Raw genomic sequence first — 24539 nt, 5'->3', positions numbered from 1 at the left:
AACTCATAGTGACAGGCAGAACGTACAAACTCTGTACAGACAGCACCCGTATTCAGGATCAGACCAAGGTCTCTGGCGCTGTAAGGCAACATCTCACTCCCGTTGGTGTCACAGCTTATGCCAATGGTCCCCCTGCTGGGAAGAATGTTTCCCTGTGTGTCACGTTAGAACATTCTACTTGTGGCTGTCGATTGAATAATGATGCTGCAAATTTAAAAAAAAATATGTGTAGGTAGAACTGTAGATGCTGGTTTAAATCGAAGATAGACACAAAAGGCTGGAGTTAGTCAGCGGGACAGGCAACATCTCTGGAAAGAAGGAATGAGTAATGTTTCGAGTCGAGTCCCTTCTTCAGTGATTTTTGTAAAACAATAATGTTACATCAACATGTATGATGTGGAAGCAAATAATTATATCTTTAAGAGGGAAGACGTGAATGGGGCAGTAAGAGGATCAACAGAGAAGGTGGGAAAGTTTGTGGAATATAACAACACCCCAAACAAGCAGCCTGCTTGCATTTAGTGAATTGAATGGAACCCAGGCCAAAGGATCCAAGGCTAGATTTCATGCCTGGATTATTGCAGGCTGCTGCAGTTCCATTCTCTCGTTACACTATCTCTCTCTCTGTCCCATAAACCTTTCCTTCAACCAGGGCTGGATTTACGTATAAGCTTCACAAGGTTAAGCTTAGGGTCTCGAGATCTAGGGGTTCCTGGGCAGGGCCAGATTTACTTATAGGATGAAGGCAGCCTTGGGCCTCAAGATCTAGGGGGCCTCCGCCAAGGTGTTATTTTCCCAGAGAAAAAACAATTGGAGCGCTATCAGCGTTTCCACTTTGACGGAAATCACCCGAAATTCTGGTTCCGACCCGCTGGAGGTTTTGGGGAAAAAAATGACGACCATCCACGCCTCCGCATTTGGGGGACGCCGGTGACACAGTTGCGACGCAAAATGACGCTGTCTCTCCGTGCGTGCGCAGTGGGCCCGGGCAGGTTCAGATCTCCATTTACACTGCACACAATCAACTCGATGTCTCAGGTCTACTCCAGGTAAGTAGTGGAATATTGTGTTGCGGGAGTGCCCGCTTCTCCAGGCCGGGGGGGGGAAGTGTCCTGCAGCTGGGGGAGGGGGATGGCTTCAGGCGGGGGGTGTCGGGGGGACAAGTGGGTGGGGGTGAGAGTCCTGCAGTTAGGGACGGGAATGGTTTTCTGGAGGGCTAGTACAGGATTTGTGGGCTGAAGGGACTGGTTTCAAGAGGACTAGTACAGACATTGTGGGCCGAATGGTCAGCACCTGGGGACAGGTATGGCAACGGCTTCTGATGGGCCTGTTGAGGGCCACTGTTGGGGGGCGGAGGGGAGCTCTACCGTGGCCTTCCACTGCCGTGGGCCGTCACTGACATGGCCTACCACTGCCGCTACCCATCGGCTTCAGGCAGCTTGGGATGGGGACGGCTTCCAGCCCCAGCCTCATGCAGCAGCTCCCAGCCCCAGCTCCTGGATCCACTCAGTGTCTCCTGGCTCATCATGGTGGTCCCCACAGACACAGCCCCCACTCACTCTCCACACTCTCCACACTCTGCTCACTCTACTCCTTCAGCTTTGTTCTCCCCACCGCCGGTGATTGACAGCGGGTACAGGAAGGGGCGTCGCCGTCCCGGTGAATGACAGAAGATGAGACCAATCTGCACATGCGCAGTTTTTACGACTTTTAAACCTTAATAACTTTTGTAATATTCCACCGATCGGAACAAAACTTGGTGCACTTCCAGCGCGGGAGAATGGCAATTAAGGTGGCGATTAATCGCAGCGCTATCGGGAACAGTTTTTGCTCAAATGTAGAAACAACACAAACCAGAAGAGGACAAGACGAGAGTTTTCATTATGTATATAGAAATAATAGAATATAGATAGATAAAAGATAGATAGAAGATGCCATGACTGATGAAGACTTTGACCATGCTACCCACCTACGTTGTCACTTTCTGGGAGTTAAACGTAAAGATTCCTCCTTAGTCTCCGTCATCCTCTGATGACAAGCGTAATATTCCTCTTATCCTTGTGCAGTCTTACCTTCTCCTTAATTACCCTCATGTCCTTAATGTATAGGATAGATAGGAAAGGTTTAGAGGGATATGGACCAAAGTGTAAAAGAAGATTAAAAAAATAGTCCTCCCTGACTGACGGCCACAATTAAAACATTAGTAAGTCATGAGGGCTGTTTTAACAAAATAATGTACATTTTGAAGTATATCTGATTGCAGTAACTTGGATGCGGCCTTATTAGATTACAGCTAACGTAATGCAGCATTCCACCATGAGAAGGTTCCCCAGCCCTGCTATAATATTATCCCATCATAATGACTGCACCTTCCTTATTGTTTACCTCAACCACATTTCCCCAGTGGATGTATTCTCCAATGGGTCCTCCCTGTGTACAGCTGTGACATTCTACCTTATTAGTAGTGCATCTCCTCCACCTCCTTTACCTCCCTCTCTATCATGTCTGAAACATCAAAACCTTGAAGTATTAAACTGCCAATCCTGTCCCTTTCACAACCAAGTGACTATAATGTTGTAATGGTCACAACATCATCGTTCTATACAGGCTCCAGGCTGATTCATTGCCACAGGCCAAATCAGTGGATGGATTTAAGAGAGAGTTAGATAGAGCTCTAGGGGCTAGTGGAATCAAGGGATATGGGGAGAAGGCGGGCACGGGTTATTGATTGGGGACAATCAGCCATGATCACAATGAATGTGCTCGAAGGGCCGAATGGCCTCCTCCTGCACTTATTTTCTATGTTTCTCTGATTCAGGCACTAAGTTCAGCCATGGTTGGAGCTCCGCAAACAATCCCTGACAAAAGGATCACGGGCTCCGTGATCTTATAGTCCCGGAGGCTCCCCGCAGTCGAGCTCTCAAAAGTCAGACTCCTCGATGTTTGGCCACAGTGCGGACGGAGATATGATACGGAAAATAATCGCATCTCCGGCGAGGTAAGACATTATAAAAAATTCCCCCAACCCCCCCATTAAACAAGCTAAAGAACACTGTAAACTTACATTGAACACATACTATTAAAACACAAAGAAGAGACCGACATAGAAACATAGAAAATAGATGCAGGAGGAGGCCATTCGGCCCTTCGAACCAGCACCTTCATTCATTGTTATCATGGATGATCATCCCCTATCAGTAACCCGTGCCTGCCTTCTCCCCATATCCCTTGACTCCATTAGCCGCTAGAGCTCTATCTAACTCTCTCTTAAATCCATCCAGTAACTTGGCCTCCACTGCCCTCTGTGGCAGGGAATTCCATAAATTCACAACTCTGAGGGTGAAAAAGTTTTTTTCTCACCTCAGTCTTAAATGACCTCCCCTTTATTCTAAGATTGTGGCCCCTGGTTCTGGACTCACCCAACATTGTGAACATTTTCCCTTCATCTAGCTTGTCCAGTCGTTTTATCGACATTACTAAAAGTCTGTTCTTGACCGGTTTTGGCCATCTGTGCTGCGATTTCCGAGAGAACGCCGCCACCTACGGCCGTCATTTTTGGCCACCTTGCTCAGAGCCCCCCCTCCGCCGTATGTGTGCTGAGGATTTTTCCTGTCGATGAAAAAATGACAGATATTAATGTTTTTACAAAATTCCCCATTCTCTCTGCTGCCCCTGCTGGAGGGAGGGGGAGGGACTATAAAACCAGGAAGTGGTGTGCCTCAATCAGTCTCTGCAAACGGTGTGCCTCAATCAGAGCTCTGAATGACACTGAACCAATGCCTCCACAGCTGTGAGTACCCATAATGTGGTTTGAAAATGAAAATATGGTTAGATTGATGATAAAAGCACTGCCTGCAAATGTTTGTTTGGAGGGGTTTGGGTTGAAGTAAAAAGGCACCCTCTCCCACTCTCCCCCCTCCTCTCTCTCCCCATCCCTCGCTCTTTCTCTCTCTCTCCCCCCCCTGTCTCTCTCCCTTTCTCTTTCTCTCTCTCTCTCTCTTCTCTCTCTCCCCCTCTCTCCCCCCCCCCCCCCCCCCCATCCCCACCCCCCTCTCCCCCCCTCTCCTCTCCTCTCCTCTCATCCCCTCTCTTCTCCTCTCTCCTCCCCCTTCCTCTCCTCCCCTCTCTTCTACCTTCCTCTCCCCTCCCCTCCTCTCTTCTCCTCTCCTCTCCTCTTTTCTTCCCCCCTCTCCTCTCCTCTCTCCCCTTCCCCCCTCTCCTCTCCTCCCCCCTTCCCCCCACCCTTTCCTCTCCCCCCCTCTCCCCCTCTCCCCCTCCTCTCCCTCTCCCACCCTCCCCTCTCCCACCCTCATCTCCCTACCCACCCCCCTCCCCTCTCCCCCTCCCCTCTCCTCTCCCCCCTCTCCTCTCTCCCCCCTCCTCCCCCCCTCTGTCCCCCCTCTCCTCTGTCCCCCCCTCTCCTCTGTCCCCTTGTTTTTGCCGCCAAAGTGGAAAACCTCACATTTATCTATATTAAACTGCATCTGCCATGCAACTGCCCACTCACTCAACCTGTCCAGGTCACCCTCCTAACCTCCTAACATCCTCTTCACAGTTCACACTGCCACCCAGCTTTGTGTCATCAGCAAACTTGCTAGTGTTGCTCCTAATTCCCTCTTCCAAATCATTAATATATATGGTAAACAGTTGTGGCCTCAACACCGAGCCTTGCGGCACTCCACTCGCCACTGCCTGCCATTCTGAAAAGGACCCGTTCACTCCTACTCTTTGCTTCCGGTCTGCCAACCAATTTTCTATCCATGCCAACACCCTATCCCCAATACCATGTGCTCTAATTTTAGTCACCAGTCTCCCGTGCGGGACCTTATCAAAGGCTTTCTGAAAGTCTGGATACACTACATCCACTGGAATCCCTTCATCCATTTTACTTGTCACATCCTCAAAAAATTCCAGAAGATTATTCAAACATGATTTCCCTTTCATAAATCCATGTTGACTTGGACTAATCCATTTACTGCTATCCAAATGCCCCATTATTACCTCTTGAATAATTGACTCCAGCATCTTTCCACCACCGAAGTCAGGCTAACTGGTCTGTAATTCCCCGTTTTCTCTCTCGCTCCTTTCTTGAAAAGTGGGATAACATTACCTATCCTCCAATCCACAGGAACTGATCCTGAATCTATTGAGCATTGGAAAATGATCACCAATGCGTCCACTATTTCCAGAGCCACCTCCCTTAGGACCCTGGGATGCAGACCATCAGGCCCAGGGGTCCCATTTCAGTCCCATTAGCCTACCCAATACTATTTCTCGCCTAATGATAATTTATTTCCGTTCCTCTACCCTTATATCCTCTGTCCTCCAGTACATCTGGGAGATTGATTGTGTCTTCCTTAGTGAAGACAGATCCGAAGTACCTATTCAACTCTTCTGCCGTTTCCTTGTTGTCCATAATAATTTCACCCGTGTCTGCCTTCAAGGGACCCATAGTTGACGAGTGTTAATAAAGATGAAGTTGTACTAAACCTAGGCTTAGTCTTTTGTTCGACATATCAGGTGACACCTTATAAAGTTAATAGGATCAACACAAGAAACCAGGATCCCCTTGTAACAGTGAGAAATCACTGCTACCAATGTTTCATACTTACTTTTGAATGCAGCCTTGCAAAAAGAAAAACGTTTTTTTTAATCAAAATCAACTTTATTCAGAATATACAAAACAAGAACTGGGAAAAATACTACCGACATTATTGGAGGCTGTACATACATTTGTTTGCATCGCTTCATAACGTTCAGAAATGTTTTGCCTGGCACCCTTGTCATTCATGTGGCCTCCTGGGGTGATATCCCTTCTCTCATTTGATGGCAAAGAGATAAACATGTTATTTTCCGTTGGGCACAAAGAGCCAAAGGTGACAGGTGATAACTGACAGACGTGATAAACAGGCAGAGAAAAGATCACCCAATCAGGCCGGGTGTGACAAATGCAGTGATTCTGTTGCTATCCTGTTCTGGGCTTGTATTGGATCCAGGCAGTTCCACCACAGACACACCGCAATATCATTTCCCTAATTTCTTGCAAAAGCTAGTTTCACTTTCTTGCAAAAGCTAGTTTCCGTCTGAAGAAGGGTTTCGGCCCGAAACATCGCCCATTTCCTTCGCTCCATATATGCTGCCGCACCCGCTGAGTTTCTCCAGCATTTTTGTCTACCTTCACTTCCGAAGTTGAGTTTCAATTCAGCATCAGGAAAAGACTGAGTGAGGAAATCATTTCCTGCAGCACCTTCTCAATCGACTCAACAGTAAAAGTGCAGCTAAAGCTGTGAACAGAAATTCAAAGAGCTTTGTATCTCATGAACACTGTGAGGTAGGGAACACAGTAATTCTTTCTGTATTAAGTTGATGTGTAATGCGTTACGTTACATTTGATGCATGTAGTTGGTACTGTATGCTCAGAGATACATCGTTAAATGTAGGTTAACATGTAGAAACGTAGAAAATGGGTGCAGGAGGAGGCCATTCGGCCCTTCGAGTCAGCACCGCCATTCATTGTGATCATGGCTGATCGTCCCCAATCAATAACCATTGCCTGCTTTCTCCCCATATCCCTTGATTCCACCAACCCCTAGAGCTGTATCTGACTCTCTCTTAAATCCATCCAGTGATTTGGCCTCCACTATTACAGGGAATTCCACAAATTCACAACTATCCTGGTGAAAACGTTTTGTCTCACCTCAGTCCTAAATGGCCTTCCCTTCTGTGGCCCCTTGTTCTGTACTGGCCCTACATTGAGAACATTTTTCCTGCATCTAGCTTGTCCAGTCCTTTTATAATTGTATTGGTTTCTATAAGATTCAGAAAGAAAGTTATTTCAAGCTGATGAATTTGCATTATTAGAACAACATCTTATCTCCTATCTGGCAAAATTACAGCCAAACTTCAGAAAGCAAATGTTTGTTGTTATTCAGACTACTTGTATGTGTCATAGTTTCTCTGTCATTGTGGTTACATGTGTGGTCTATAGACTAAAGTGGGCTTTTGGTGCCTAATTATAGGAAGGATGTCAACAAAATAGAGAGAGTACAGAGGAGATTTATTAGAATGTTGCCTGGGTTTCAGCAACTAAGTTACAGAGAAAGGTTGAACAAGTTAGGGCTTTATTCTTTGGAGCGCAAAAGGTTAAGGGGGGACTTGATAGAGGTCTTTAAAATGATGAGAGGGATAGACAGAGTTGACGTGTATAAGCTGAGAGTAGGGAAGATTCAAACAAGGGGACATGACTTGAGAATTAAGGGACAGAAGTTTAGGGGTAACATGAGGGGGAACTTCCTTACTCAGAGAGTGGTGGCTGTGTGGAATGAGCTTCCAGTGAAAGTGGTGTAGGCAGGTTCGTTTTTATCATTTAAAAATAAATTGGATAGTTATATGGACGGGAAAGGTATGGAGGGTTATGGTCTGGACGCAGGTGTATGGGACTAGGGGAGAATACGTGTTCGGCACCGACTAGAAGGGTCGAGATGGCCTGTTTCCGTGCTGCAATTGTTATATGGTTTAGATCTATCATTTACATTAATCCTATTTGATATCAGTTCAATGGATATTTATTGTCACAAATGCAAATAATCAGTACATAGTGAAATTCATTTTGCATACAATGCCGGTGCCATCATGTGTGATGCCATTTCATTCAGTTCACCGTCTGGATTCCCGTGTGCTCGTTCTACCGGAGCGACTCCCGATCCCCTCCGTCGCCCACGACCGGCTCGGCCCGCGAACCGTCGTCCCTCTCATCTCCTCGCCGGACATCTTATGTCCCGGGGGCAACCTCCTGCAGCCTACCTTCGAGGCACTGGAGACATTAACCCGGTTCACCTTCCTACCGGCCCTTGGTCTCCACGCCCAATTTCTCCAGCAACTCCATCCCAGTATTCCACATCCGATGAGCTATCGGGCGGTTCCGCGTCCAAGGAGCCTCCAAGCGAGTCCCAGCCGCCCGCGAAAGAATGCGCCCCGGTTTCGGCTCTTCTGCCGTCTGATGGACTGTCCAGTGACGGAGCCTCCGGCGGTTCCACGTCTAACGAGTCTGGGTTTCCACCCTCTCGTTCCCCGGGGGTTCCTCCCCGCTCGGCCGTCCGCTGCGGTCTTCTGTGGCTTGGTGATGCACTGCTCGACTAGATACCCCTTAAACATTGTTCCTGTCTCAACACGCACTCAGTGCGCTGGGTTTAGATTTAAACTATCCTCCTCTCTGTACGAAATTCCTTCTTGAGCTCTCTCTAAGCCTCTTATCTTTCATTCTAAATCTATGCCAGCAGGAAGGTTTGTCACTGCTACACGGGTGGGTTTAAACTAAATAGCGTGGGAGGGGGCGGAGACAAATTTGAAATGCAAGGATGGAGTTAAAGGGAAAGAGAGTATAGGGAAAGTTAAAAAAGACCCCAGAATTAACGGGCGGAAAGCTCATGAAGGGAAAAGAGAGTATGGTCAAGTGAAATAGGAATCGGTGTGAAAGGTGAGGCAGTAATGGATTAAAAGTATTATATATGAATGCGTGAAGTATTAAAAGTAAAGTGGATGAGCTTGAGGCTCAGTTAGAGATTGGTAGATATGACATTGTGGGGATTACAGAGACATGGCTGCAGGAGGATGGGGCTTGGCAAAGGCCGACACGTCCCCCCCATGTTTTGTATCCGGATTTTAAAACCCGTGAAATCTCCGCTTTCCGCGAGACAGTGGAGGTGGGGCTGATGATCGAGGGCGCCGATTGGACGAGAGAGCTGTCGGTCAGCAGGGAAAGGGGGCGGGACATGATTCAGCACGGTGATTGGAGGAGGGAGTGCGATGATTGGAGGAGGGAGTGCGGTGATTGGAGGAGGGAGGAGTGGGGGCGGGACATCATTCGGCGCAGTGATTGGAGGAGGGAGTGCGGTGATTGGAGGAGGGAGTGCGGTGATTGGAGGAGGGAGTGCGGTGATTGGAGGAGGGAGGAGTGGGGGCGGGACTGAGGATAGAGCGCGGTGATTGGAGGAGGGAGACGTGGCACAGGCTAAACCAAAGATCTTTAACAAGAATTAACAGAATTATGAACTAACAGAATTATGAATCTAACCCTATATCACACACAAAAACTTCCCCCGCATTGTCAATTACCCTGCGAGTCGGGTCGGGTAGGTTCCGGTTACTACAAAATCAACTCAAACACTGCTTGTGAGCCATTTAAAAAGAAATGATTTAAAAAACATTAAAAAAGACAATTACCAGAGTCAAATTTTATTCTTGACAAGCAGTATGAACTTACAGAATTATGAATCAAACCCTATAATCACACACACAAACTGTTGCCCCGCAACATTGATTACACTGCGAGTCAGGTCGGGTCAGGTTACTAAAATGGGCGGAGAAAAACGTAGCTACTACACGTCAGCCCATTGTATTTCGCAGGAGTAGCCCATCTTGCTCCGCTATAAGATCTTTGGACTAAACATCATAGAGGAGCAGGTACACAAAATTGCTGGAGAAACTCAGCGGGTGCAGCAGCATCTATGGAGTGAAGGAAATAGGTGACCTTTCAGGCCGAAACCCTTCTTCAGACTGATGGGGGTGGGGGGGAGAAGGAAGGAAAAATGGAGGAGGAGGAGGAGCCCGAGGGCGGGGGGGGGATGAGGAGACAGCTCGAGGGTTAAGGAAGGGGAGGAGACAGCAAGGGCTAGCAAAATTGGGAGAATTCAACGTTAATGCCATCAGGATGCAAACTGCCCAGGCGGAATATGAGGTGTTGTTCCTCCAATTTCCGGTGTTGCTCACTCTGGCGGAGACCCAGGACAGAGAGGTCGGATTGGGAATGGGAGGGGGAGTTGAAGTGCTGAGCCACCGGGAGGTCAGGTTTGTTATTGCGGACTGAGCGGAGGTGTTCGGCGAAACGATCGCCCAACCTACGCATAGTCTCCCCGATGTAGATCAGCTGACATCTAGAGCAGCGGATGCAGTAGATGAGGTTGGAGGAGATACAGGTGAACCTTTGTCGCACCTGGAACCACTGCTTGGGTCCTTGAATGGAGTCGAGGGGGAGGTGAAGGGACAGGTGTTGCATTTCTTGCGGTTGCAACGGAAAGTGCCCGGGGAGGAGGTGGTGCGGGAGGGAAGGGAAGAATTGACAAGGGAGTTGCGGAGGGAGCGGTCTTTGCGGAAGGCAGACATGGGGGGAGATGGGAAGATGTGGCGAGTGGTGGGGTCACGTTGGAGGTGGCGGAAATGGCGGAGGATTATGTGTTGTATTTGCCGGCTGGTGGGGTGAAAGGTGAGGACCAGGGGGACTCTGCCCTTGTTGCGAGAGCGGGGATGGGGAGAGAGAGCAGTGTTGCGTGGTATGGATGAGACCCTGGTGCGAGCCTCATCTATGGTGGCGGAGGGGAATCCCCGTTCCCTGAAGAACGAGGACATTTCCGATGCCCTGGTATGGAATGTCTCATCCTGGGAACAGATGCGGCGTAGGCGGAGGAATTGGGAGTAGGGGATGGAGTCTTTACAGGGGGCAGGGTGGGAAGACATGTAGTCCAGATAGCCATGTGAGTCAGTTGGTTTGTAGTGTATGTCGGTCAGAAGTCTGTCCCCTGCGATGGAGATGGTGAGGTCAAGGAATGGTAGGGAAGTGTCGGAAATGGTCCAGGTGTATTGGAGTGCCGGATGGAAGTTGGTGGTGAAGTGGATGAAGTCATTCAGTTGTGTGTAGGTGCAGGAGGTGGCTCCAAAGCAGTCGTCAATGTAACGGAGGTAGAGGTCGGGGATGGGGCCCTGGTACGTACTGAACAAAGATTGTTCAACGTACCCGACAAAGAGGCAGGCGTAGGAGCAAGTTTGGCCACTCCTCCGAAATCCAATGGTCTGACGCGTAGTACGTAACGGAACGTCACGGCCGCCATTTATTAATGCAAAACGTGACTTCCTGTATGTAATCCTCCCTCTGTGTAATCCAAAGATACTCAAGGAACAAGATAGACCACTCCTCCAAAAACGGGTATTATGATGTGAGTGATTGTCGACGCCATTTTATAGGGCTGCCCGCATACTGTAATGGCGTCCTCATCCACAGTTCAGTATAAATTGCTCTAATCGCCGATGTTGACAACTCAACCTGTCTTTCTTCAGGTTCCCCAACAACAAAGAAAGGTGAGGAAATATTATTGTTTTCTGTTGACATTATTTTGTCCTGAAAATGTTATTTTTTGTTCCCCTATCAACACTCATTCGAATACTTGGGTTGTTGGTACATTAGAAAGTTAATAGATTTTTTTAATAGATCTAAAATTACCACAATAATAAAGTCACCCTCTCTCCCTACGGACCATATTTTGGACACTCCTGCCGAAGTGTCCAAAATATGACAGAGGAACAAAAATTGGTGACTTTATTATTGTGGTAAGTTTAGATCTATTAAAAACAAAATCTAGTAACTTTCTAATGTACCAACAATCCTGGTTTCCCAATGAGTGTTGATAGGGGAACAAAAAAAAAAACATTTTCAGGACAAAATAATGCCGACAGAAAACAATAATATTTCCTCACCTTTCGTTGTTGTTGGGAAACCTAAGACAGGTTGAGTTGTCAACATCGGCGATTAGAACAATTTACACCGAGCTGTAGATGTGGACGCCATGACAGTGTGGGGGCAGTCCGTTAAAATGGCGTCGACCATCACACACGTCATACTACGAGTTTTTCGCTGAGTGGCGCATCTTGCTCCTCTAGTATCTTTGTGTGTGAGTGTGCGCATATGCGCCGGGCCGCCAAAAATATGTGTCCCCCAGTCCCCTCCATGTTTTGATAGCGAGTTCCGCTCTTGGGGCTGGGAAGTGAATATTCAGGGTTATACATCCTATAGAAAGCAGGGCTCTCGCTTAACTTATTTTCCCTGTTGCCAGCCGGGCAACCTTGACAGCTTTTTAGGTTGCCAAATGACAGTTTAGGTGGTCATTTAAGACGGTTTGCATGACGCGTGCGATAATGTGCTCTGACGAAGTACGTAGTTACCGGTCGGAATTGTGCTCAATGAAGCATTCACATGTTATGTTTAAGAAGGAACTGCAGATGCTGGAGAATCGAAGGTAGACAAAAGTGCACAAAAAAATCAGCGGGTGCAGCAGCATCTATGGAGCGAAGGAAATAGGCAACGTTTCAGGCCGAAACCCATCAGTCTGAGAAGGCAATCGGTGTGGATTGGATGGATTGAGGCAGGTGAATTAGTACGTGTTGGTTGGGAGTATGTAAAATTGTGAGGGGAGAGTACAGGGATATCAGTGGTGTTGAATGGGGGGATCAGTACGGGATGGATGGGGGTGGGATCAGTACAGGATGAATGGGGGGTTCAGTACAGGATGGATGGGGGTGGGATCAGTACAGGATGAAAAGGGGTATGGGGGGGATCAGTACGGGATGGATGGGGATGGGATCATTACAGGATGAATGGGGGGTTCAGTACGGGATGGATGGGGGATCAGTACAGGATGAATGGGGGTATGGGGGGGATCAGTACGGGATGGACGGGGGTGGGATCAGTACAGGATGAATGGGGGATCAGTACAGGATGAAAGGGGGTAGACAAAAATGCTGGTGAAATTCAGCATGTAAGGCAGCATCAATGGAGCTAAGGAAATGGGCAACGTTTCAGGTCGAGACCCTTCTTCAGACTGTTCCCCCTATTCTTCTCGAATGGGAGGATTAGTACAGTATGGATGGGGGGGAGATCAGCACAGGATAAATGGGGGGGGGGGGGGTCAGTACAGGATGAATGGGGGGGGGGGTCAGGACAGTGTGGATCGGAGGGTCTGTGCAGGATGAATGGATGATCACTACAGGATGAATGGGAGATCGGGGACGGGATGCATGAGGGAATCAGTACGGGATGCATGAGGGGATCATTAAAGATGAATGGGGAGATCACTACAGGATGGATGGGGGCATTGGTGCAGGGTAAATGGAGGGTGGGTCAGTACGGGATGAATGGGTGGCTCAGTGCAGTATGAATGGGGGAGAAGTGCAGGATGGATGGGAATGGGGGTCAGTACAGGATGAATTGAGGGACCAGTGTAGGATGGATGGGGTGGGGGAGTGGCAGGAGAATCAATGCGAGGTGGGTAGGGTGATGAATAGATTGGGGGGGGGTAGATCTGGGGGGGGGCCCAGGGGATGTCAGTGAAGACTGAATAGAGGAGGGAATGGGAACAGTGCGGGATGGAGCGGAGGGGTCCCAGGAAGATCAGCGCTCCTCGGACAACATCGCCCCGCTGGCTTGGCAGTCCCTGTCCAACGGCAAAGTGCCACCGCCTCCTCGCCACCACCTCCCCTTCTCCGCCAGCCGACAGAAGCTATAGGGCCTTTGGTGCAGCTGCTTCAGACCAAAGATCCTATAGCGTAGGGTCTTTGCTCCAAATGGTGGAATGAGACCTCTCTTTCCATCTCTCTCTTTCTCTCTCTCCCTCTCTCTCTCTCTCTATCACTCTCTCCCTCTCTCTCTCTCTCTCTCTCCCTCTCTTTCTCTCCCTCTCGCCCTCCCTCCCTCTTCCCGGCCTCGATGTGCGAGAGGGGTTGTTTTGAAAGCGCCGTTAACAGATTTGCAGGCAGCCGTCGTTATCAGGGCGATAGCGAAGTGCGTAGTTACCAGTCGGAATTGCGGTCAATGAAGCATTCACGTATTATTTCTGCTTCAAATAAAGTCACAAACTAAACATATTCACCAATCAAGACATGATATATCCCACAATGACATGCATCAAAATTACAATACAGTATCTCATCTATTTTTACACGTTACAATGAATGCAATTTCTATAATCTCTTTCCACTTCCAAACAAAAATCTGGTTGGATTATTCAGCGTATGATCAACCTCGGTGAGACCAAGCGCAGGCTTGGCGATCGCTTCGCACAACACCTCCACTCAGTTCGCAATAACCAACCTGATCTCCCGGTGGCTCAGCACTTCAACTCCCCCTCCCATTCTGAATCCGACCACCCCCATGGCCAGAATGCGGCCCACCGCAAATTGGAGGAACAGCACCTCATATTTTGCTTGTGTAGTTTACACCCCAGCGGTATTCTCCAATTCACGTAGTCCTTGCTTTCTCCCTCCTTCCCCTCCCATTCCCAGATCTCCCACAGCCTACTGTCTCCACCTCTTCCTTTCGTTTCCCGCCCCCCACCCCTCCCGACATCAGTCTGAAGAAGGGTCTCGACCCAAAACGTCGCTTATTCCTTTACTCCATAGATGCTGCCTCACTCGCTGATTTTCTCCAGCTTTGTCTACCAACGGGATCCCACCACTGGCCACATCTTCCCATCTCCTCTCCTGTCGGCTTTCTGCAGATCTCCCTCCATAACTCCCTGGTCAATTTGTCTCTTCACCCCCTCTCCTGGCACTTTCCCTTGAAACAGCAAGAAATGCTACACTTGTCGCTTTACCTCCCCCCTTGACTCAATTCAAGGACCCAAGCAGTCGTTCCAGGTGCGGCTCAGGTTCACCTGCACCTCCTCCAACCTCATCTATTGCATCCGCTGCTCTAAGTGTCAGCTGTCCTACATCGGTGAGACCAAGCATAGGCTTGGCGATCGCTTCGCCAACACCTCCGCTCGGTTCGCAATAACCAACCTGATCTCCCGGTGGCTCAGCACTTCAACTCCCCCTCCGTTTCCGAATCCAACCTTTCTGTCCTGGGCCTCCGCCATGGCCAGAGTGAGGCCCACTGTAAATTGGAGGAGCAGCACCTCATATTTCACTTGGGCAGTTTACACCCCAGCAGTATGAACATTGACCTCCAATTTCAGGTAGTCCTTGCTTTCTCCTCCGCTTCCCAGGTCTACCTCAGCCCACTGTCTTCGCCTCTTCCATGCTGTATCTTTAAATTAAACTAAAAACACTAAAACCAGAGGAAATATAAAGAAGGGTTTCTCCCCGAAACGTCACCCAATTTCTTCTATCCAGAGATGCTGGCTGCTCCATGGAGTTCCCCTGCACAATTAAAGCATGGAATAATCTTCACCCTACCAACGGTACCCAACCAGACGCAACTAAATTTAAAGTCGCTCTTTTTTCCCCAAGAACCCTTTTTTGCTTGTCAAGAGTCAAGAGTCAAGAGAGTTTTATATCCTTCTCGCCCCCTGGAACCTCACATCAGTCAGAAGAAAGGGTCTCGACCTGATACGTCGCCTATTTCCTTCGCTCCATAGATGCTGCCTCACCTGCTGAGTTTCTCCAGCATTTTTGTCTACTCATTCACACACCAGTTCAGTTATCCCACTTTCCTCACCCACTCCCTACATATTAGGGGCAATTTTACAGAGACAAGTTAACCTACAAAGCCAATGCATCTTTGGGATGTGGGAGGAAACCCACATGCTTGCCGGGAGAATGTGCAAATTCAACACAGACAGTGCCCAAGGACAGGATCGAACACAGATCTCTGGCGTGTGAGGCAGCAAGTCCACTAGCTGTGCCACTATATTTTATTTTCCAACACACAAAAAATTATACGTTGATAACTTTGGTTACTAAAACTAAAGAAACTATCCATTTTCAGTCTTAAATTTCTAAGTGACGCTATGTCCCCCTTTACAGCTACTGTATGTTTTAATTCAGTTCAAGACTATGGGGCAGTACATTGGCCATAAAGTTGCTGCCTAAAATTGCCAGAGACCCGGAATTGATCCTGAATATGGGTGCTGTCTGTATGGAGTTTTGTTTTCTCATTTATAACATTGTTTACAGAGTACTATGTTTACATATTCTGTTGTGCTGCTGCAAGTAAGGATTTCATTGTTTTAACTGGGACGTGAGAGAATAAAACACTCTTGACTCTTGACTTACGTTGCTAATGTGTGGGTTAGAACTAGTGTACGGGTGATTGGTGTTCGGCGTGGACTCGGTGGGCCGAATGGCCTGTTTCCATGCTGTATCTTTAAATTAAACTAAAAACACTAAAACCAGAGGAAATATAAAGAAGGGTTTCTCCCCGAAACGTCACCCAATTTCTTCTATCCAGAGATGCTGGCTGCTCCATGGAGTTCCCTTGCACAATTAAAGCATGGAATAATCTTCACCCTACCAACGGTACCCAACCAGACGCAACTAAATTTAAGGTCGCTCTTTTTTCCCCCAAGAACCCTTTTTTGCTTAAGTCAAAGTCAAGAGTCAAGAGAGTTTTATTGTCATGTGTCCCAGATTGGACAATGAAATTCTTGTTTGATGCAGCACAACAGAATATGTAAACATAATACAGAACAGTAGATAAAGGTTCAGTGTGTCTAAATATCATAGACTATATATATATATACACAATAAATAAACATAAAATGCAATAGGCTGTTATTTTTCAGAGTTTGGAGTTTGGTTATTGGTGGGTCCACTCCAGTTTAAATTCAATTTGGACAGTTTTTGGAGGACCAAGAAACCAAGAAGCAAAAGTTACTCTAGCTCCAGGGAGTAATTCTGCGTTGGTTTTCAGCGGTCGCGGTGAGGCAGCGACCGGACATCAATGGCGGCTAGATCTCCCACAATACAAAGGGGGGGAGAAAGTGGGCGATGGCGACCAGTTGCCATGCCACCCTGCACATGCGCACAACCACAGCTGATGATGTGCTGGCTGTGGTTGTGTGCATGTGCAGGGGGAGGATGTGCAGGCCATGGCAGTGCGCATGTATAAGGCGGCCGGCCGTGCCGAGCGGAGACCCTAGATCTGAGAGCCAAGCAGAGAGCCGAGCCGAGAGCCGGACACGAATGGCGGGCGGAGATAGAGAGTGACAGAGAGCGAGAGATAGAGAGGGGGACCGCTCAGGATTAAACGAGAGGTGTCCCGGGTGCTTGCCAAGCCGGGCAAATGGCATGGCTTTCAGGTTGCCCGGCACGACTGAAGGTTGCCATTGGCACCCGGGCAACCGCTAATTTAGAGCCCTGAGGAGATGGAGCCGCTGTTGCCACTGTTCGGGGCCCGTCATTCGATCCGACCCTTCATCACCATGCACCTAGTATCTTTGCCCCGCAATCAAAGATACTAGAGGAATACAGCCACCACCGCCAACACAAAACGTCATGTTCCTATTCTCCAGAGATGTTGCCTGACCCGCAGAGTTACTCCAGTTTTTTTGTGTCTATCGGTATAAACCAGTATCTGCGTGCCAAGCCGGGCAAAATGAGTCGGCGTTTAGGTTGCCCGGCGGCACTTTGGGTGGTCAATGGCACCCGGGCATCCACTAATTTCGGATGGAAAGAACGGGCTAGTGGACAGAGGAGGTGGGGTAGCTCTGCTGGTGAGGGGTGACATAGAGACTGACAATGTAGAGTCACTGGATAGAATTGAGGAATTGTAAAGGTAAGAAGACACTAATAGGAGTTATCTATAGTAGCCTGGATATAGTTATCAAACAGTAGCCTAGATATAGGCTGCAAGTTGCAGCAGGAGTTAATATTGGCATGAAACAAAGGGAATGCCACTGTGGTTATGGGAGATTTCAATATGCAGGTAGACCGGGAAAATCAGGTTGGTTCAGGACCTCAAGAAAGTGAGTTTGTAGAGTGCCTCTGAGATGGATTCTTAGAGCAGCTTGCACTGGAGGCTACCAGAGAGAAGCCAATTCTGGATTTAGTGTTGTCTAATGAACCAGATTTAATAAGGAAACTCAAGGTAAAGGAACCGCAAGGAGGTGGTGAGCATAATATGATAAGTTTTAATCTGCAATTTGAGAGGGAGAAGGTTAAATCAGAAGTGTCAGTGTTGCAATTGAACAAAGGGGACTATGAAGGCATGAGAGGGGAGCCGGCCAAGGTGGACTGGAAAAGGATCCTAGCAGGAATGATGGTGGAACAGCAATGGCAGGAATTTCTGGGCATAATCCAGAAGATGCAGGATCATTTAATTCAAAAGAGGAAGAACAATTCTAAGGGGAGTAAGAGGCAACCGTGGCTGACAGGAGAAATTCGGGATGGAAAAAAAAATAAAAGAAAAGGTGCATAACATAGCAAAGAATAACGGGAAGCCAGATGAGCTCTATGGGGCTTTGGTGAAGCTACATTTAACCATATAACCATATAACAATTACAGCACGGAAACAGGCCATCTCGGCCCTACAAGTCCGTGCTGAACAATTATTTTCCCTTAGTCCCACTTAGTTGTTGAAACCCAGGTAACATTCTAGTAAATCTCCTCTGTACTCTCTCTATTTTGTTGACATCCTTCCTATAATTGGGCGACCAAAATTGTACACCATACTCCAGATTTGGTCTCACAATTGGCCTTGGCCTTGTACAATTTTAACATTACATCCCAGCTTCTATACTCAATGCTCTGATTTATAAAGGCTAGCATAACAAAAGCTTTCTTTACCACCCTGTCTATATGAGATTCCACCTTCAAGGAACTATGCACGGTTATTCCCAGATCCCTCTGTTCAACTGTATTCTTCAATTCCCTACCATTTACCATGTACGTCCTATTTTGATTTGTCCTGCCAAGGTGTAGCACCTCACATTTATCAGCATTAAACTCCATCTGCCATCTTTCAGCCCATTCTTCCAAATGGCCTAAATCACTCTGTAGACTTTGGAAATCCTCTTCATTATCCACAACACCCCTTTTCTTGGTATCATCTGCATACTTACTAATCCAATTTACCACACCTTCATCCAGATCATTGATGTACATGACAAACAACAAAGGACCCACAGATCCCTGAGGCACCCCACTAGTCACCTGCCTCCAACCCGACAAACAGCCATCCACCATTACCCTCTGGCGTCTCCCATTCAGCCACTGTTGAATCCATCTTGCTACTCCTGCATTTATACCAAACAGTTGAACCTTTTTAACCAACCTTCCATGAGGAACCTTGTCAAAGGCCTTACTAAAGTCCATATAGACAACATCCACTGCTTTACCCTCGTCAATTTCCCTAGTAACCTCTTCAAAAAATTCAAGAAGATTAGTCAAACATGACCTTCCAGGCACAAATCCATGTTGACTGTTCCTAATCAGACCCTGTTTATCCAGATGCATATATATATTATCTCTAAGTATCTTTTCCATTAATTTGCCCACCACTGACATCCAACTAACAGGTCTATAATTGCTAGGTTTACTCTTAGAACCCTTTGAAGTACTGCATGCAATTCTGGTTCCCCCGATACAGGAAGGATGTACTGTTGCAGTTACTCTTGCACCGTTAGCAGCTGGCAATGTTGGGGAAGTTAAAGCCACCCACTATGACAACAACGTTGCTTTTAAACCTTTGTATAATATGTCTCCAATTCTGTCCCTCTACCCCCCTGGTGATCAGGATGCCTATAGTACAGGGGTTTGGAACCTGCAGCCTTAAGGCCACATGCGGCCTTCATAGGCCATTAAGTTCGGCCTTTTGAATGAATCCAAATTGTGTAGAACAAATCCTTTTATTTTTATTAAAATGTTTTGTTCGTCTTTTATTATTTAAATTTTAATCTTAAAATAAACGTATTTAAAATACCAACGAGTAAAAGAAGATTCAACAAAATAGTCCTCCCCGACTGACGGCCACAATTAAAACATTAGTAAGTCATGAGGGCTATATTAACAAAATAATGTACATTATGAAGTATATCTGATTGAAGTATCTTGGATGCGGCCTTATTAGATTACAGCTAACTTAATGCGGCCTTCCACCATGAAAAGGTTCCCCAGCCCTGCTATAGTATTATCCCATCATAATGACTGCACCTTCCTTATTGTTTACCTCAACCACATTTCCCCAGTGGATGTATTCTCCAATGGGTCCTCCCTGTGTATAGCTGTGACATCTACCTTATTAGTAGTGCATCTCCTCCACCTCCTTTACCTCCCTCTCTATCATGTCTGAAACATCAAAACCTTGAAGTATTAAACTGCCAGTCCTGTCCCTTTCACAACCAAGCAACTATAATGTTGTAATGGTCACAACATCATCGTTCTATACAGGCTCCAGACTGATTCAGGCTCTAAGTTCAACGTCTATTTCCAAAATACTACTTGCATTGAAATAAACTCAGCTCAGCCCCTCAGCCTCACCATGTTCATTAACCTGTCCCTGATTGTCCTTTCTTTGGGACTAACTGTTCATAACCTCCATCTTCCCCTTAGTCTCTCCACTTGCTGACCTGCTGCTCCATTTCCCACCTCACTAAAACTCTAGTTTAAATTCCATTGAGTAGCACTAGAATAATTTCCTATGAGATATTGGGTTCCTACCAGTTCAGGAGAAACTAATCCTTCTTGTATGGGTCTCACCCACCCTTAAAGGGAGCCCAATGATGAATATACCTGACACACTCCCTCCTGCACAAGCTCCTTAGCCATGTATTGAACTGTACTATCTTTCTATTTCTTGCCTCGTTACCACGTGGCATGGGTAGAAATTTGAGGTTACAACATGGCTGGTGTAGACAGAACCTTTTTCCCAGGATGGAAATGTCCAACACTACGGCATATCTATACGGTGAGAGGGGGATCCTGGACAACCTGGAGGTCCTACACTTAACCTACTACCCAACTCCCAAAATTGCAGGACCTCATCTCCCTTCAGAAATATGGCATTGCCACCAACATGGATAGTCTACTCTGGGGACTTACCCTCCCATCTCAGAATATCCAATGTTCTTTCCCAATGATCATTGACTATAGCATCAGGGAGGCAACACACCATCCCAGAGTCTTGCCTGGAGACTGCTTCAGTTCAATTAGAAAATAATCAAATGCAGCTTGTCTAATGTGCTGACTACAGTGCATTCAGAAAGTATTCAGACCCCTTAATTTTTTCCAAATTTTGTTACGTTACAGCCTTACTTTAATATGGATTAAATTATTCTTCATATCATCAATCTACACACAATACCCCCTAATAAAAAAGCAAAAACAGGTGTTTGGAAATTTTTGCAAAGTAATTAAAAATAAATAACTGAAATATCACATTTACATAAGTATTCAGACCCTTTGCTATGACACTCATAATTGAGTTTATGTTCATCCTGTTTCCATTGATTATCCTTGAGATGTTTCTACAAATTGATTGGAGTCCGCCAGCGGTAAATTAAATTGATTGGACATGATTTGGAAAGGCACACACCTGTCTATATAACGTCCCACAGTTAACAGTGCATGTCAGAGCAAAAACCAAGCAATAAAGACAAATGAATTGTCCGTAGACCTCCGAGACAAGATTGTGTTCAGACACAGATCTGGGGAAGAGTATAAAACAATTGCTGCAGCAGTGCAGGTCCCGAAGAGCACAGTGGCCTCCGTCAATTGTAAATGGAAGAACTTTGGAACCACCAAGACTCTTCATAGAGCTGGCCGCCCGGACAAACTGAGCAATCGGGGGAGAAGGGCCTTGGTCAGGGAGGTGACCAAGAACCCAATGGTCACTCTGACAGAAATCCAGAGTTCGTCTGTGGAGATGGGAGAACTTACCAGAAGGACAACTATATCTGCAGTACTCCACCGATCAGGCCTTTATGGTAGAGTGAGGAAACCAGGCACCGCTCATCACCTGGACAATACCTTACCTATGGTGAAGCGTGGTGGTGGCAGCATCATGCTGTGGGGATGTTTTTCAGCGGCAGGAACTGAGAGACTAGTCAAGATCGAGGGAAAGATGAACGGAGCAAAGTACAGAGAGATCCATGATGAAAACCTGCTCCAGAGCATTCTGGACCTCAGACTGGGTCGGAGGTTCACCATCCGCCAGGACAACAACTCGAAGCACACAGCCAAGACAACGCAGGAGTGGCTTCATGACAAGTCAGTGAAAGTTCATGAATGGCCCATTCAGAGCCCAGACTTGAACCCGATCTAACATCTCTGGAGGGACCTGAAAATAGCTGTGCATTGATGCCCCTGAGAGAGCTTGATAGGATCAGCAGAGAAGAATAGTAAAAATTCCCCAAATACAAGTGTGCCAAGCTTGTCGTGTCATACCCAATAAGACATGAAGGCTGTAATCGCAGCCGAAGATGCTTCAACAAAGCACTAAGTAAAGGGTCTGAATACTTATGTAAATGTGATATTTCAGTTATTTATTTTTAATTACTTTGCAAATATTTCTAAACACCTGTTTTTTTGCTTATTTATTACAGGGTTTTGTGTGAAGATTGATAATAAAAAAGAATAATTGAATCCATTTTATAATAAGGCTGTAACGTAACAAAATGTGGAAAAAGTGAAGGGGTCTGAATACTTTCTGAATGCACTATATTTGTGAGATTGAGGGACAGACCAGCTTCACGTGGTCTGACATGGAATTTGATGAATTTTCTTCTCTTGCAGCAGCAGAATGGGAGATTTGTTGAAAGAGAAGCTCGATCAGCTTCAGTGTCACTTCACGTGGAGCCCACAGAAGGAGACCATTGACCTGGATGATATGGTGTACAGATTACAAGATGCCATAATCTTAGCAGATAAATATCAAGCCGCATCCTACAACCAACTCGCTTTTGTAAACTGCCTGCAAGGCAACAGTGAGGAAGCTATTCAAAACTTACAGGAAGCTGAAAAGATTCTGAGGGAGAACCACAAAGATGCATTTGAAAGAAACAGCATCATCACCTATGGAAACTATGCCTGGGTGCATTACCACATGGGACAACTGGACAAGGCCCAGTCCTACCTCGACAAGCTGGAGATGATCTGTAAACCGCTCACTGATGGTCCTCTCTATACAGCAATGATACCTGAAGTGTATGGGGAGAAGGGGTGGTCATTGGTGAATTCTGATGCTCTATATTATGAGGAGGCTATGAAATGTTTTGATAAAGCTCTGGAGGAAGATCCCAATAACACGGAGTGGATCATGGGCAAAGCAACTGTTCTGTCCCGTCTGGAATCATTTTCTGGAACCCCAGAGAGTCGTGAATGGAATCAGTCAGTGAATTATCTGCAGCGTGTACTGGAGCTAGATCCAGATGATTCAATGGCCATGGTGCTGCTGGCCTCAAAATTGAAAGGACGCAGTAAAAAGGAAGAAGCAAATAAATTAGTTGAGCAAGCATTGCAGAAGCGCAATCGGATCCATATGTGCTTCGCTATTCGGCAAAATTTTACAGAGAGGAAGGAGCAGTGGAGAAAGCAATCAATCTATTCAAGCAAGCGTTAGAATTAATTCCACACTCGTGCTTCATACACCACCAAATTGGAATATGTTATAAAATTAAACTAGAAAACCTTGGTGATATAAATCCTCGCAGCCCCGCAACTCAGCAGCAAACTGAGTTGATCAGTTTATGTAAATATCACTTTGGAAAAGCCTCTGAGTGCCGTCCACGGTCAGCTATTAGACCAATGCTGGACTTAGCCAAGGTTTACAAAATAGATGGAGAGTATTCTAAGGCTGAGGAGATCTACAATAATCTGTTGAAATTGGAGGACATCCGTCCAGAAAACATGCAGCAGATATGTTTCGAGGCTGGGTCATTTAAACTGTATCAGAAAAGATCGGAATCAAGTGCCATCAGCCTATTTCTGAAAGGGGTGAAGAATGAATATGATTCAAAAGATCGGAAAAAGTGTAAGAAAGAATTGGAGAAGTGGGCAGATAACAAAACTTCCCAATGCTCCACGTGACAGCAAACCTTTTTGTGTGAGAGGGTTAATGTATAAGATGGATGGGAACAAGTCCAAGGCTATTGAAGACTTTGAAAAGGCCTTGAAGATTGATCATGAGAATGAAGAATATCTGAGTGCTCTTTCAGAATTACGTCTTAGTGATTGAGCACCACAAGGATGCTTATAATATGCACCAATTTCATCTGATCTAAGGAGAGGTTTGGTGATGTGTGTGTTTTACTGATTATATTCTGATAGCATCTTCTTTGAATGAAGGCTCTACTTATGTGTGTGAAGTTTTCAAAAATGATCTTGTATTACATTTAAACATTTAAAAAAAAAATAGTTCTACTTTAAAAAATAATAACACCTCAAGCAAACCAATCAAATGGAATTTAGTTGTGTAAGTGTGGAATTTGTGTTTAGTGTGGAAAGATGGGAATTGGTAAATTGAAGCATGTGGAACCAGATATCGTTGATGCTACTGGCAAGTTTCCTCATCTAAGTCTTTCACTTTAATCATTTACTCTTTATTTTTTGTTGTTTCTGAATGCACAATTATAACTTTGGCATGATTTAATTTTCAGGATCATTATAAGATGTCCTACATTGACATGTCTATTAATTAAAGCTTCAAATCAGAGATTGGTTCTGCCACAAACAAAACGAAGGAACACAAAGAACAGATCCTTAAAGTGTGCATCCTGCTACAGGGAGTGACGGAGGAAAGGCTGGGGAGGGAGTCTGTTGGGGAGGGGAGGGTACCAGGATAATTAATGGGATTTCAAGAGATGATATTATTGATAAAGGAAAGATTCAAGTTGACATTATCAGGCATAATAATTAATCAAGGACAATGTAGCTACAAAACTCTAATCCAATTTGAAAATACCAATGGATTGGTAATGGAACCAGAAATTGGAAGTGATTAATGGAAAGATGAACGCTTCCACGTGGCCATCCCCAACAGTGTGGATATAGCCAGATG

The 24539-nt window shown here is 46.3% G+C and overlaps 1 pseudogene; it reads left to right on the top strand.

Moving 5' to 3' along the window:
* Positions 1–6188: 6188 nt before the first annotated feature.
* LOC129703882 (interferon-induced protein with tetratricopeptide repeats 5-like) lies at positions 6189–24295 on the top strand (annotated as a pseudogene).
* The last annotated feature ends 244 nt before the right edge of the window (positions 24296–24539 follow it).

Source organism: Leucoraja erinacea, chromosome 15 (assembly GCF_028641065.1).
Source record: "Leucoraja erinacea ecotype New England chromosome 15, Leri_hhj_1, whole genome shotgun sequence".
Taxonomy (NCBI): domain Eukaryota; kingdom Metazoa; phylum Chordata; class Chondrichthyes; order Rajiformes; family Rajidae; genus Leucoraja; species Leucoraja erinaceus.
This window is presented reverse-complemented; position numbering and strand designations above follow the sequence as displayed.